This window comes from Pteronotus mesoamericanus, unplaced genomic scaffold (assembly GCF_021234165.1).
Source record: "Pteronotus mesoamericanus isolate MK-2021 breed Mesoamerican mustached bat unplaced genomic scaffold, CSHL_Meso_final contig_74, whole genome shotgun sequence".
Taxonomy (NCBI): domain Eukaryota; kingdom Metazoa; phylum Chordata; class Mammalia; order Chiroptera; family Mormoopidae; genus Pteronotus; species Pteronotus mesoamericanus.
In genome coordinates, this window is record NW_026555247.1 from 4,816,547 (window position 1) to 4,827,973 (window position 11,427).

An 11,427-nucleotide genomic window follows, 5' to 3' on the forward strand; every position below is an offset into this window, starting at 1 on the left:
AGAGCAGGAAAGAGTGGAGTATATAGTATTTTTCACCAAGAGTTTAGCTGCAGAATCCAAGACAAGTTTAGATTGCTTTTGCCTATAATCACTGACAGTTCAAAGCAAAATTTCAATAGGAAGAAATAATTGAAGTTTATTTTTAAGTAAAAATATGATATAGCTTGCCTACCTAAGAGTCTCTCTAAGTAAATAAAGGACTGTTTCCTTAAGCAAATCAGTTTACCTCTGGGCCCTCACTTTCTATAAAAATGAGGGGATTGGTCTAGAGCATTGTTTCCCAAAGAGGTTCTGCAAAATGTTAATGGATATTATGCAAAAAAGGGCATCATGATCCTGTAAATTTCAGAAACATTGGATTAAACAAAGTTATAATGGGTTCTTATCATAGAATTCTTGCATACTTTAATATGATTATTTGAATAATGTCTTTTCAAGATGAGGGTAGAACATATACTATTTCTCAAACTTATCTGACTTATAGAATAACTTTTTAAGGAAATGTCATGTAGGACTGTATTCTGAAAACTAAATTTTGGGAAATAAAGAATGCCTTTTCTGGCTAAAACAATGCTATAATTCTCCATTTATGCATTAAATATATATTTGTAGATCTATATGAAACCTAATTATTTTGTTAGTGCTAATTTCACTTGGAATTGATAAGAACCATATGATATTTATATACTGCAAACTTAAAGAACTTGCTCATTTTTTCCCGCTCATGTAGCCCAAACCAAATTGCAGTTATGACTAAGTCTGTATTATACTAATACATTGACATGGTGCCAAGTACATAATTTAAGATCAATAATTTATCTTTTGGTATTAATTTTATAGTTTCTTTTTTTTTTAGTATAAAATTTTTATATTTAGAATTAGCCAGCTGGACTCAGTTTAGATGATCCCAATTTTGTTGGCAACATCCAAAGCATCATAGTCTGGAGCCAGTCGAACATACGCCTTCTTCTCCCCATCAGGCCTGATCAAGGTGTTGACCTTGGCCACATCAATGTCATACAGCTTCTTCACAGCCTGTTTGATCTGGTGCTTGTTGGCCTTGACATCCACAATGAACACAAGTGTATTATTGTCTTCTATTTTCTTCATTGCTGACTCTGTAGTCAGGGGGAACTTGATGATGGCATAGTGGTCAAGCTTGTTTCTCCTGGGAGCGCTCTTCCGAGGATATTTAGGCTGCCTTCGGAGCCACAGTGTATTAGGCCTCCGGAAGGTGGGAGATGTGCGGATCTTCTTTTTTTTTGTGGCTGTGGCCGCCTTTTAGCACTGCTTTCTTTGCTTTCAAAGCCTTTGCCTTGGCTTCGGCTTTGGGAGGGGCAGGGGCTTCCTTCTTAGGTTTCGGCACCATCTTCATTGAAAAGGGTTTTCTTAATTTTATAGTTTCTTGATTCTTTAGTGTTTTCTCCAAAGATGCTTCTTTAAATGTAATTTTTGTGCTTAAATTTTTCTATTAAATAGGTTCTGTTTGATATATAGTGGAGAACTATTTGATTAAAATAATAAAGTTTAAGAAAAGTTACTTTTTATTAAATACGATCTGGAGCTTTATTTAATTATGATTTTGCCATCTGATAACTACTGGAGATTTTTTTAAAAAGGAGCAAAAGAAAAAAAGAAAAAAGGAAAAAGCCAAGTCACATTTGTTTGTTTGTTTCAAGAATCTGCAAACACTCACTTCCACATTAGAAAAAAACTTCCCCTGCACTGAGATGTCATAGCCTCTGAGATTTTGTAAGACCCCTGCTGATTGACCCTACCCTTGACCTTAGCTCCAAAGCCCAGTTCCATTCTGGCATGCTGGTGTAGAGAATTTATTTATTTTAACAGTTGGGAGCCAGAATTCCAGGAATATTCTTACAAAAGCCTCAAGATGTATTTACTAAATCTTCAACTCCACATGACTGGGAAGCCTCCACTAATATGTAAAGTGGATGATAGTGAATGGTTGCTGTCAAAGGCTCCATAGATATAGGTCAGCCCTAAGGAATAGGACCTAGAGGGGTGTGAAGAGTTTTTTTCAGAAATGGCCTTTTTGATCAAGGAAAACATGAAAATAGGCATATTTTAATAGCAGAAATCTTCTAGTAAAAAAAGAGAAGCTCCTCTAAGTAGTTCAGGTAATATTTATCAAAGCAGGGAAGCAGTCTTAGGACCAGTTAGAAGAGCTATAAAACTGAGTAGACCTCATCTATCCATCCATCTGCTGAATATTTATTTTGCTCCTTTTCTATGCCAGTCACAGCTCTAGGTGCTGAAGATAAAGCATGGAAAGAAAACCAAAAGATCTTGCTCTCATATACTGCACAGTGTGGTGGAGAAGACAGATAATATGTAAATAAATGAATAATAGAATATAGATAGTAAAAGGTTCCTTAAGAAAAAAAAGCAATGTAAAAAAAAAAAAAGCAGTGTAAACCAGTGATGAGAATGTTATTTATTTTTATGTATTTATGTATTTTTTATGAGAAAGTTTATTTAGAAAATCACAGACATAGAAGTGAGCTATAAGGGCTCACTTACAAGTGGGCTCAGAAAACAAGTTAAAGAGGCAAAAGAAGAGCCCTTGGAACTTAGAAAAGAGAGAGGGGGCAGAGTGCCTGGGGAAGGGGGTGGGGAAAGTGCCCGCGTGCTCCACAGAGGGTCCCTGAGGTTGTTCTTCTAGACAGATTCTCTGAGAAAATGCTATTTAAACAGAGAACTAAAAAACATTAAGAAGTAAAGTGTGTTGCCTTCTGAGTGAACAGATTTCCGGGTAGAGTCAACTGGAATGGAAAAGATCCTGAGGCAGGGCAGGAGTGGGCTTGAAGGAACACCAGGGAGGGGAATGAGTATAAACTGGAGAATGCAATTGGAGCTAAGGGGGAAAGAAATACTATGGTAGGAACTAAAGTAGAAGAGATAGGCTGTACTCAGGCAGAATCACTTAGGCCTTAGACCTACCAAAGAGATTGGTTTTTATTGTGAGTAACACAGGAGAGCCAACTGAGGTTTTTTGATAGGAGGCTGAGGTGGTGAGCCTCAAATTTTAAAAGGCGATAGCCTTGACTACTTTGTGGAATATAGAGTGGGGCAGGAGTCGGGGTGTGGTGGGGCAGAGTTTGGGCTGGGAGAAGGCTGGTGCATGGAAACTGGGAGGCTACTGTCATTGTCCAGGGTCTCAAAACAAGGTGGTAACAGTGCAGGAGTTAGAAGTGGTCAGACTTAGACATATTATTAAGGCAGAGTCAAGATTTCTTGATGGATTGAATGTGGGGTATTAAAGAATAATCAGAATCAAGGATGAATCCAGATTTTGACACTGAGTTATATGGGTGTTTTAGCTAATAGAAAAATGAGCAAAGTTTTATGGCAGCACATTGGACAAGCACTTATTTTTGACTGGGCTTATCAAAAAGAATAAATGAGCACTAAAGTTTGAATAACCTTGTTTCACTTAATGGGCACAAATTTAGGGAGGCCCTCACTCTCAGAGTGGTGGAAACTCAGCGTCAGCACTGCAGACTGAGTGCTTCCTTACATTTTGCAACCTAGGAGTCTTGTTTGCCTCATGCCTAGGACCAGTTCTGGTACTCAAAGAAGAGGTAAGAGCATTTAGGCTAAAGGGACAAAAGACATATAATAGGCCCACTAAAATATTGCTATTATTCTCTGGAAAGAGAAGCTAAAGATGTTAGGAAACCAGAGAGGCTTCTAGGCCCTTAGGCCCAAGCAGCTCCTTATCCTCTCCTCTTATTTATTTATTTGTTTTTGGCAGGCCTCAAGGGCAGCCTTCTTGCCTTTCTTTTTCTTTTTTTACAGGAAAAGATACAATATTTATTATTTCTTTTCTTTTTGGAGTTAATCGATTTTAAATATATATTTTAATGATTATGCTATTACAAGTTGTCCCATATTTTTTCTCCCTTTTATTCCCCTCCACCCTACACTTCTACATCCCCCAGCATTCCCCCACTTAGTTCATGTCTATGGGTCGTACATATAAGTTGTTTGGCTTCTCCATTTCCTATACTATTCTTAACCTCTCCCTACTTATTTTGTACCTACTATTTATGTTGCTTATTCCCTTTACCTTTTTTCCCATTCTTCCCCCTCTTCCTCCTCTTTGTTTTACTATTCATAGTTTTTTATCTCTTTTTTCTTAGTTAAGTCCTTTTAACATTTCATATAATTAAGGCTTGGTGATGATGAACTCCTTTAACTTGTCCTTATCTGGGAAACACTTTACCTGTCTTTCCATTCTAAATGATAACTTTGCTGGATAGAGTAATATTGGATGTAGGTCTTTGCCTTTCATGACCTTGAAGACTTCTTGCCAGCCCCTTCTTGCCTGTAAGGTTTCTTTTGAGAAATCAGCTGATAGTCTTATGGGAACTCCTTTGTAGGTGACTATTTCCCTGCCTCTTGCTGCTTTTAAGATTCTCTCCTTATCTTTAATCTTGGGTAACTCAAGTACGATGTGCCTTGGTGTGTGCTTCCTTGGGTCCAACTTCTTTGGGACTCTCCCATCTTCCTGCATCTCCTGGAGGTCTATTTCTTTGGCCAGACTGGGGAAGTTCTCCTTCATTATTTTTTCAAATAAGTTTTAAATTTCTTGCTCTTCCTCTTCTCCTTCTGATACCACTATGATTCACATGTTGGAACATTTGAAGTTGTCCCAGAGGTTCCTAAGCCTCTCCTCATTCTTCTGAATTCTTGTTTCTTCATTCTGTTCTGGTTGAATGTTTATCTCTTCCTTCTGCTCCCAGTCATTGATTTGAGTCCTTTTACTTCCTTCCTTTTACTGTTGGTTCCCTGTATACTTTTCTTTATTTCTCTTTGCGTAGCCTTCGCTTTTTCCTCCATTTTGTGACCATACTCAACCAATTCTGTGAGCATCCAGATTACTGGTGTTTCGAATTGTGCATCTGATAGGTTGGCTATCTGTTCATTGCTTAGTTCTATTTTTGGAGCTTTGATCTGTTCTTTCATTTGGGCCATATTTCTTTGTCTCAGCATGCCTGTTATGTTGGAAGGGGCAGAGCCTTAGGTATTTACCAGGGCTGGGCAACCCAGGTCCCTGAGTTGTGGCGCTCTCTGTGGGGGAGGGGTATGAGAGAGAGCAAGCCACTTGCTCAGCTCTCCACTGGCTTTCAGTCACTTCCCCCTCTACCCATAAGCAAATTGGGCCCTTCTGGAGCTGATTCCCTGGGGGGTGGGTTTTTGTACATTCTAGGACCAGGTGGGTCTCTCCAATGGACTCTTCTGTGAGGCTTGGAGTTTTTCCTGCAGCCGCAACCTCTAGAATTTTTGAGGCTTTCTTTTCTCACATCGGAACCCTGGATCGTCGGGTCTGTCTCACTCCCCAGCTGTTCCTCCAGATTATCCACACACAAATATGGGACCATCCAATCTGCCACCCAGTCCTCTAGTTGCTGCCTTGCAGCTTGTCCTCTCTACCCGGGCTGCCCATCTTCGCCCCTTCTACCAGTCTGGATGAATGTTTCACCTTTAACTCCTTGGTTGTCGGACTTCCATACAGTTTGATATGCTGGCAGTTCTGGTTATTTTTTGTTTTTAAATTTGTTGTTGTCCTTCTTTTGGTTGTGTGAGGAGGCAAAGTGTATCTACCTATGCTACAATCTTGGCTGGAAGTCCCCTTGCCTTTCTTTTTTTTAATATTGCCATTGTCTTTGCATTCTTCTGTCATTTCTTCCTCCAGAAAACTGGCTATAAAGAGAAGCATAGTTTTCATAAATTCCTTCTAGTTCAAATGCACAAAAGAAAACAATTTGGCCCTTATATTTTATGGTGTTTACCATTCATCACTAAAAATCTAATAAACATAGAAAAATTACAAAGTTCAGAAATTCCTAAATCCAAAATATAGAATAGTCCTACAACTTAATAGTAAAATACCAAATAATACAATTAGAAAATGAGCAGAAGTTTTCAATAGATATTTTCCCAAAAAGGGCAGAGATGGCCAACAGGTACATGACAAGATGCTCAACATCTCTAATCATCAGAGAAATGCAAATCAAAACCACAGTGAGGTATCACCCTCACCTGTTAGAATGACTGTTATAAAAAAGATAAGAGACAACAAGTGCTGATGAAGATGTGGAGAAAAAGGAACACTTGTACACTGTTGGTAGGAATGTAAATTGGTGCAGCTACTATGGAAAACAGTATGGAGATTCCTCAAAAAATTAAAAATAGAAATACCATATGATCTAGCAATTACACTTATGGGTATTTATCCCAAGAAAATAAAATCACTAACTCAAAAATATATATATACCCCTCCATGTTTACTGTAGCATTATTTATAATAGCCAAAGTACAAATACAAACTAAGTGCCCATTGATGGATGAATAAAGAAAATGTGATACACCCACACAGGCATGCACACACACACATACACACAGATATGGATATTATTAGGCCATCAAAAGGAATGTAATTTTGCCATTTGTGACAAAATTAATGGACCTTAATGGCATTATGCTAAGTGAAATAAGTCAAACAGAGAAAGACAAATACTGTATATATTAAATCTAAGAAAACAACAACAACAACACCCAAGCTCATACATACAAAAAATAGATTGGTAGTTGCTAAAGGCAGGGAATGGGGGGATGGTGGTGGAAAGAATGGGTGAAGGGAGTCAAAAGGTACAAATATCCAGGGATAAGATAAATAAGTCATGGGGATATAACATAGAGCATAGTGATTATAGTTAATAATACTGTATTGCATATTTGAGAGTTGATAAGAGAATAGATCTTAAAAATTCTTATCACAAGAAAAAATTCTGTAACTATTTATGGTGATGGTTGTTAACTAGACTTATTGTGGTGATCATTTCACAACATATATAAATATAGAATCATTATGTTGTATACATGAAACAAATGTAATGTTGTATGTCCATTATACCTCACTAAAAAAATGTACTGGCTAAAAAAATTCTTTAAAGTTATTAAAAGTCTTAACTGCACCTGAGGTGGTCAGAGATATGAAGCCTCTTGAGAAACTTCTATATTAGCTTGCACAGGTTGCCAGAGCAAAGTACCATAAACTGGGTGGCTTAAATAACAGAAATTTATTGTCTTACAGTTCTGGAGGCTGAAAGTCCAAATGAAGGTATCAGTGGGGTTGGTTCTTTCTAAGGGATATTGGGGAAAATCTGTTCTATGACTTTCTCTTAGTTTTTGGTGGTTTGTTAGAAATTTTTGGTGTTCTTTGGCTTGCAGACATATTCCTCAATCTTTGCCTTTATCTTCACCTAGTGTTTCACCATTGTGCTTGTCTGTGTCCAGACTTTGCTTTTTATGAAAATTTCAGTCATATTAAACTAGAGGCCCACCCTATTCCAGCCTGACTTCATTCTAACTTAACTAATTACATCTGCAAAAACCCTATTTCCAAATAAGGTCACATTCTCAGGTACTGGGGGTTAGGATTTTGACAAACGCATTTTGGCAGGACATAATTCAACCGACAACAACCACCCTCTGTGATTTTTTTATTCCTGAGGGTATATCATCAAATCTCCACTCCTTCACTTCTGGTCAAGATAGAGGCATAGATAAACACACTTCACCTACTCATGCAACCACAGAAAGAATTACAACTAGACCCCAAAACAAATAACATCCAGAACCGTCAGAAAATCAAGCTGTATGGAAGTCCAACAACCAAGGATTTAAAGAAGCCATATTTATCCAAATGGGTAGGAGGGGTGGAGACATGGAGATGGATGGAGAGGCATGAAGAGGAGGTAGTGGTGGAACAGACTCTTCCACATTCACATGTGGTAGATGAAAACCTGGAGCAATACTTGGGAGTGAGTGATCCGAGCCCAGGCCAGGCTAAACAAACCAGGGTTTCAGTGCCAGGAAGATAAATCCCCATAACTTCTGGCTGTAAAAATCAGTGGGGATTGGAGCAGCATAAGAAACTCCCAGATTTTCAGGAAATTCTGACTAAAGCACCTGTGTGGACTTAAAACATATTCAGACCCACCCCCTCTGGGATTCAGCACCAGGGCAACAGCTGGAAGGGTACCAGTCCCGTATTGGAAGTGGGTGAAGTGACTGGAAAAGGGCAGGTGCTGGGCAAACCTTCAGAAGCCAGGAAACAGCACTGTTCCCTCTCCAAGCCTTTATTCCATTCAGAGACACAAAGTGGTGAAATGGGTTGCCCCACACTGGCAATTACCTAAGGCTCCATGCCCCAAGTGCCTTTTCTACAACAGGCCATGCTACTAAGACAGAGAGTCAAAACAGCTCTACCTAACGCACAGAACAAACACAGGGAGGCTGCCAAATTGAGGAGACAAAGAAGTATGGCCCAAATGAAAGAACAGAACAAAATCCCAGAAAAAGAACAAAATGAAACAGAGATAACCAACCTACCAGATGCAGAGTTCAAACACTAGTGATCAGGATGATCAGAGAACTCACTGAGTATGGCAACAAAATTAAAAAGACCCAGGCACAAATGAATGTTACACTAGGTGAAATAAAGAAAAATCTACAGGGAACCAACAGTGGAGGGGACGAAGCCAGGATACAAATAAATGATTTGGAACATAAGGAAGAAAGACGCATTCAATCAGAACAGCAAGAAGAAAAAAGAATTTAAGAAAACGAGGAGATTATAATGTGCCTCTGGGGCATCTCCAAATGTACCAACATCCAAATCATAGGGATATCAGGAAGAGAAGAGGAAGAGCAAGAAATTGAAAATTTATTTGAAAAAATAATGAAAGAAAACTTCCCTAATCTGATAAGGGTAGACATACAGGTTCAGGATGCACAGAGAGTCCCAAACAAGTTGGACCCAAAGAGGACCACACCAAGTGATACATAATAATTAAAATGCCAAAGGTAAAAGATAAAGAGATACTCTTAAAAGCAGCAAGAGAAAAGAAGTTACTTACCTACAGGAGAGTTCCCATAAGACTGTCAGATGATTTCTCTAAAGAAACTTTGCAGGCAAGAAGGGCCTGGCAAGAAGTATTCAAAGTGATGAAGAGCAAGGATCTACAATCTAGATTATTTTATCCAACAGAGATATCATTTAGAATGGAAGGGCAGATAAAGTGCTTTCCAGACAAGGTAAAGCTAAAGGAGTTCATTATCACCAAGCCATTATTACATAACATGTTAAAGGGGCTTATTTAAGAAAAAGAAGATCAAAATTATGAACATTAAAATGGCAACAAATTCACAACTGTCAACAACTGAATCTAAAAAAAAGTACTCAAACAGCCAGAACAAGAATAGAATCATAGATATGGAGATAATTTAGGGGGTTATTAGCTGGTAGGGACCGGGGAGATTAGTGGAAAAGGTGTAGGGATTAAGAAGCATAATTTGTAGGTACAAAATAGACAAAGACATGTTAAGAATAGTATAGGGAATGGAGAAGCCAAAGAACTTAAATGCATGACCCATGGACATGAACTAAGCAGGGGTGGGTATTACTGGAGGGAAGTAGGGTACCAGTTGAGGAGGGGCAAAGGGAGAAAAATTGGGAAAACTGTAATAGCATAATCAATAAAGTATATTAAAAAAGAAAAACAATCTCCTCTCCTTGAACACATAAGCCTAACGACTTAGCCTCTGTAAGAGGTAAGATGAAAAGAGCAGAGAAGTGATTGTAGTTCATAGGGAAAAGAGCCTGTGACATGGAAGCTTTGCTGAGTATAACATTATCTTCTTGAATGCCAAAAACTGAAAGAAGATGTTCCTATGGGGAAAGGATATATCAAACTTGATGAGAGAGCATAATGCCAAAAACTAAATCCAAACCACAGCTGGGACTGCCAAAATTCATCTTTTTTTCCTTTACCTTTTCTTATCACTCCACACCATTTTTCAGCAAATGAAAGTAACTTCAAACAAAGGTAAGTAATGATTTAAAAATATCATTGTGGAACCTGTGTGTATTAAATAAAAAGGAGAAAATAAACATAAGCAAAAAGGTAAAAGGAAAAATAACCCAGAAAACCTATCAAAGGAAACAGATAAAAAATTCCAACAACTATTTCTGTATAATCTCAAATAAATCATAGATTCATGATCTTTCTACTAAAAGTATCTACAAAGAAATGCAAGCATTTAAAAGAAGATATTATAGAACAACCTAAAGAGCTTAAAAGCAAGTTAGCATAATGTTCTCCAGGTTCATCCATGTTGTAGCATGTGTCAGAATTTTTTTCTTTGTAAGGCAGAATAACATTCTATTCCGTGGATATACCACCTGTTTTTTATCTATTCATCTGGGAATGGACATTTGAGTTGTGTCCACTTTTTTACCACTATGGATAATGCTACTATGAACAACTATGTACAAGCTTTTGCATGAATATATGTTTTAAATTATCTTGGGTATATATCTAAGAGTGAAATTGTTAGGTCATCTTATAACTCTTTAACTTTTTGAGGAGCTGCCAGACTGTTTCCATAGTGGCTACAGCATTTTACATTTACATTCCTACCAGCAATGTGTAAAGGTTCAACTTCTCCATGTCTTTGCTAACATTTGTTATTATAGCTTTTAAGAAAACTTAGAGCCTTTAATAATATGGTAAACTATACACAACATAAAATTTTCCATTTTAACCATTTGTAAGGGTCCAGTTCTGTGGCATTGAATATATTCACATTGTTGTTCATTCATCACCACCATCCATCTCTAGAGTTTGTTTTTTTTTTTCATATTCCCAAACTGAAACTCTAACCCTAACCCTAACCCTAATAACTATACCCATTAAATAATAACTCCCCATCACTACCGCCTCTTCACTTTGGCCCTAGATCAACCACCATTCTGTCTCTATGAATTTGACCACTCTAGATACCCCATATAAATGAAATCAAATACTACTTGTCCTTTTGTGACTGGTTTATTTCACTTAGTATACTGTCTTCAAAGTTCATTGCAGCTGTTGCATGTGTCAGAATTTCCCTCCTTTTAATTTTTTAATTTTAATTTTAATTTATTTTTTAATTGTTCAATTACAGTCATCCCAATTTCCTCCCCATTGTTTTCTCCTGTCCCACTGCCCCCCTCACCATGCTCCCCTAGTCAATCCCTACCCCATTGTCCTTGTCCATGAGTACTTTATACATGTTCCTAGACTTGACCCTTCCCCTTCTTTTCCCTGTTATCCCCTTCATCCCTCCCCTCTGATCACTGTCAGTCTGTTCTTTATTTCCATGTCTCTGGTTCTGTTTTGCTCTTTTGTTTGTTTTGTTGATTAGGTTCCACTTATAGGTGAGATCATGTGGTGCTTGTCTTTCACCACCTGGCTTATTTCACTTAGCTTAATACTCTCCAGTTCAATCCGCACTGTTGCAAAGGGTAGGAGTTCCTTCTTTTTTTCTGCTGCATAGTATTCCATTGTGTAAATG

General features: G+C 37.9%; 1 pseudogene; it reads right to left on the reverse strand.

Moving 5' to 3' along the window:
- Window positions 1-846: 846 nt before the first annotated feature.
- On the reverse strand, window positions 847-1,398 carry LOC129078630 (60S ribosomal protein L23a-like; annotated as a pseudogene).
- Window positions 1,399-11,427: the final 10,029 nt, after the last annotated feature.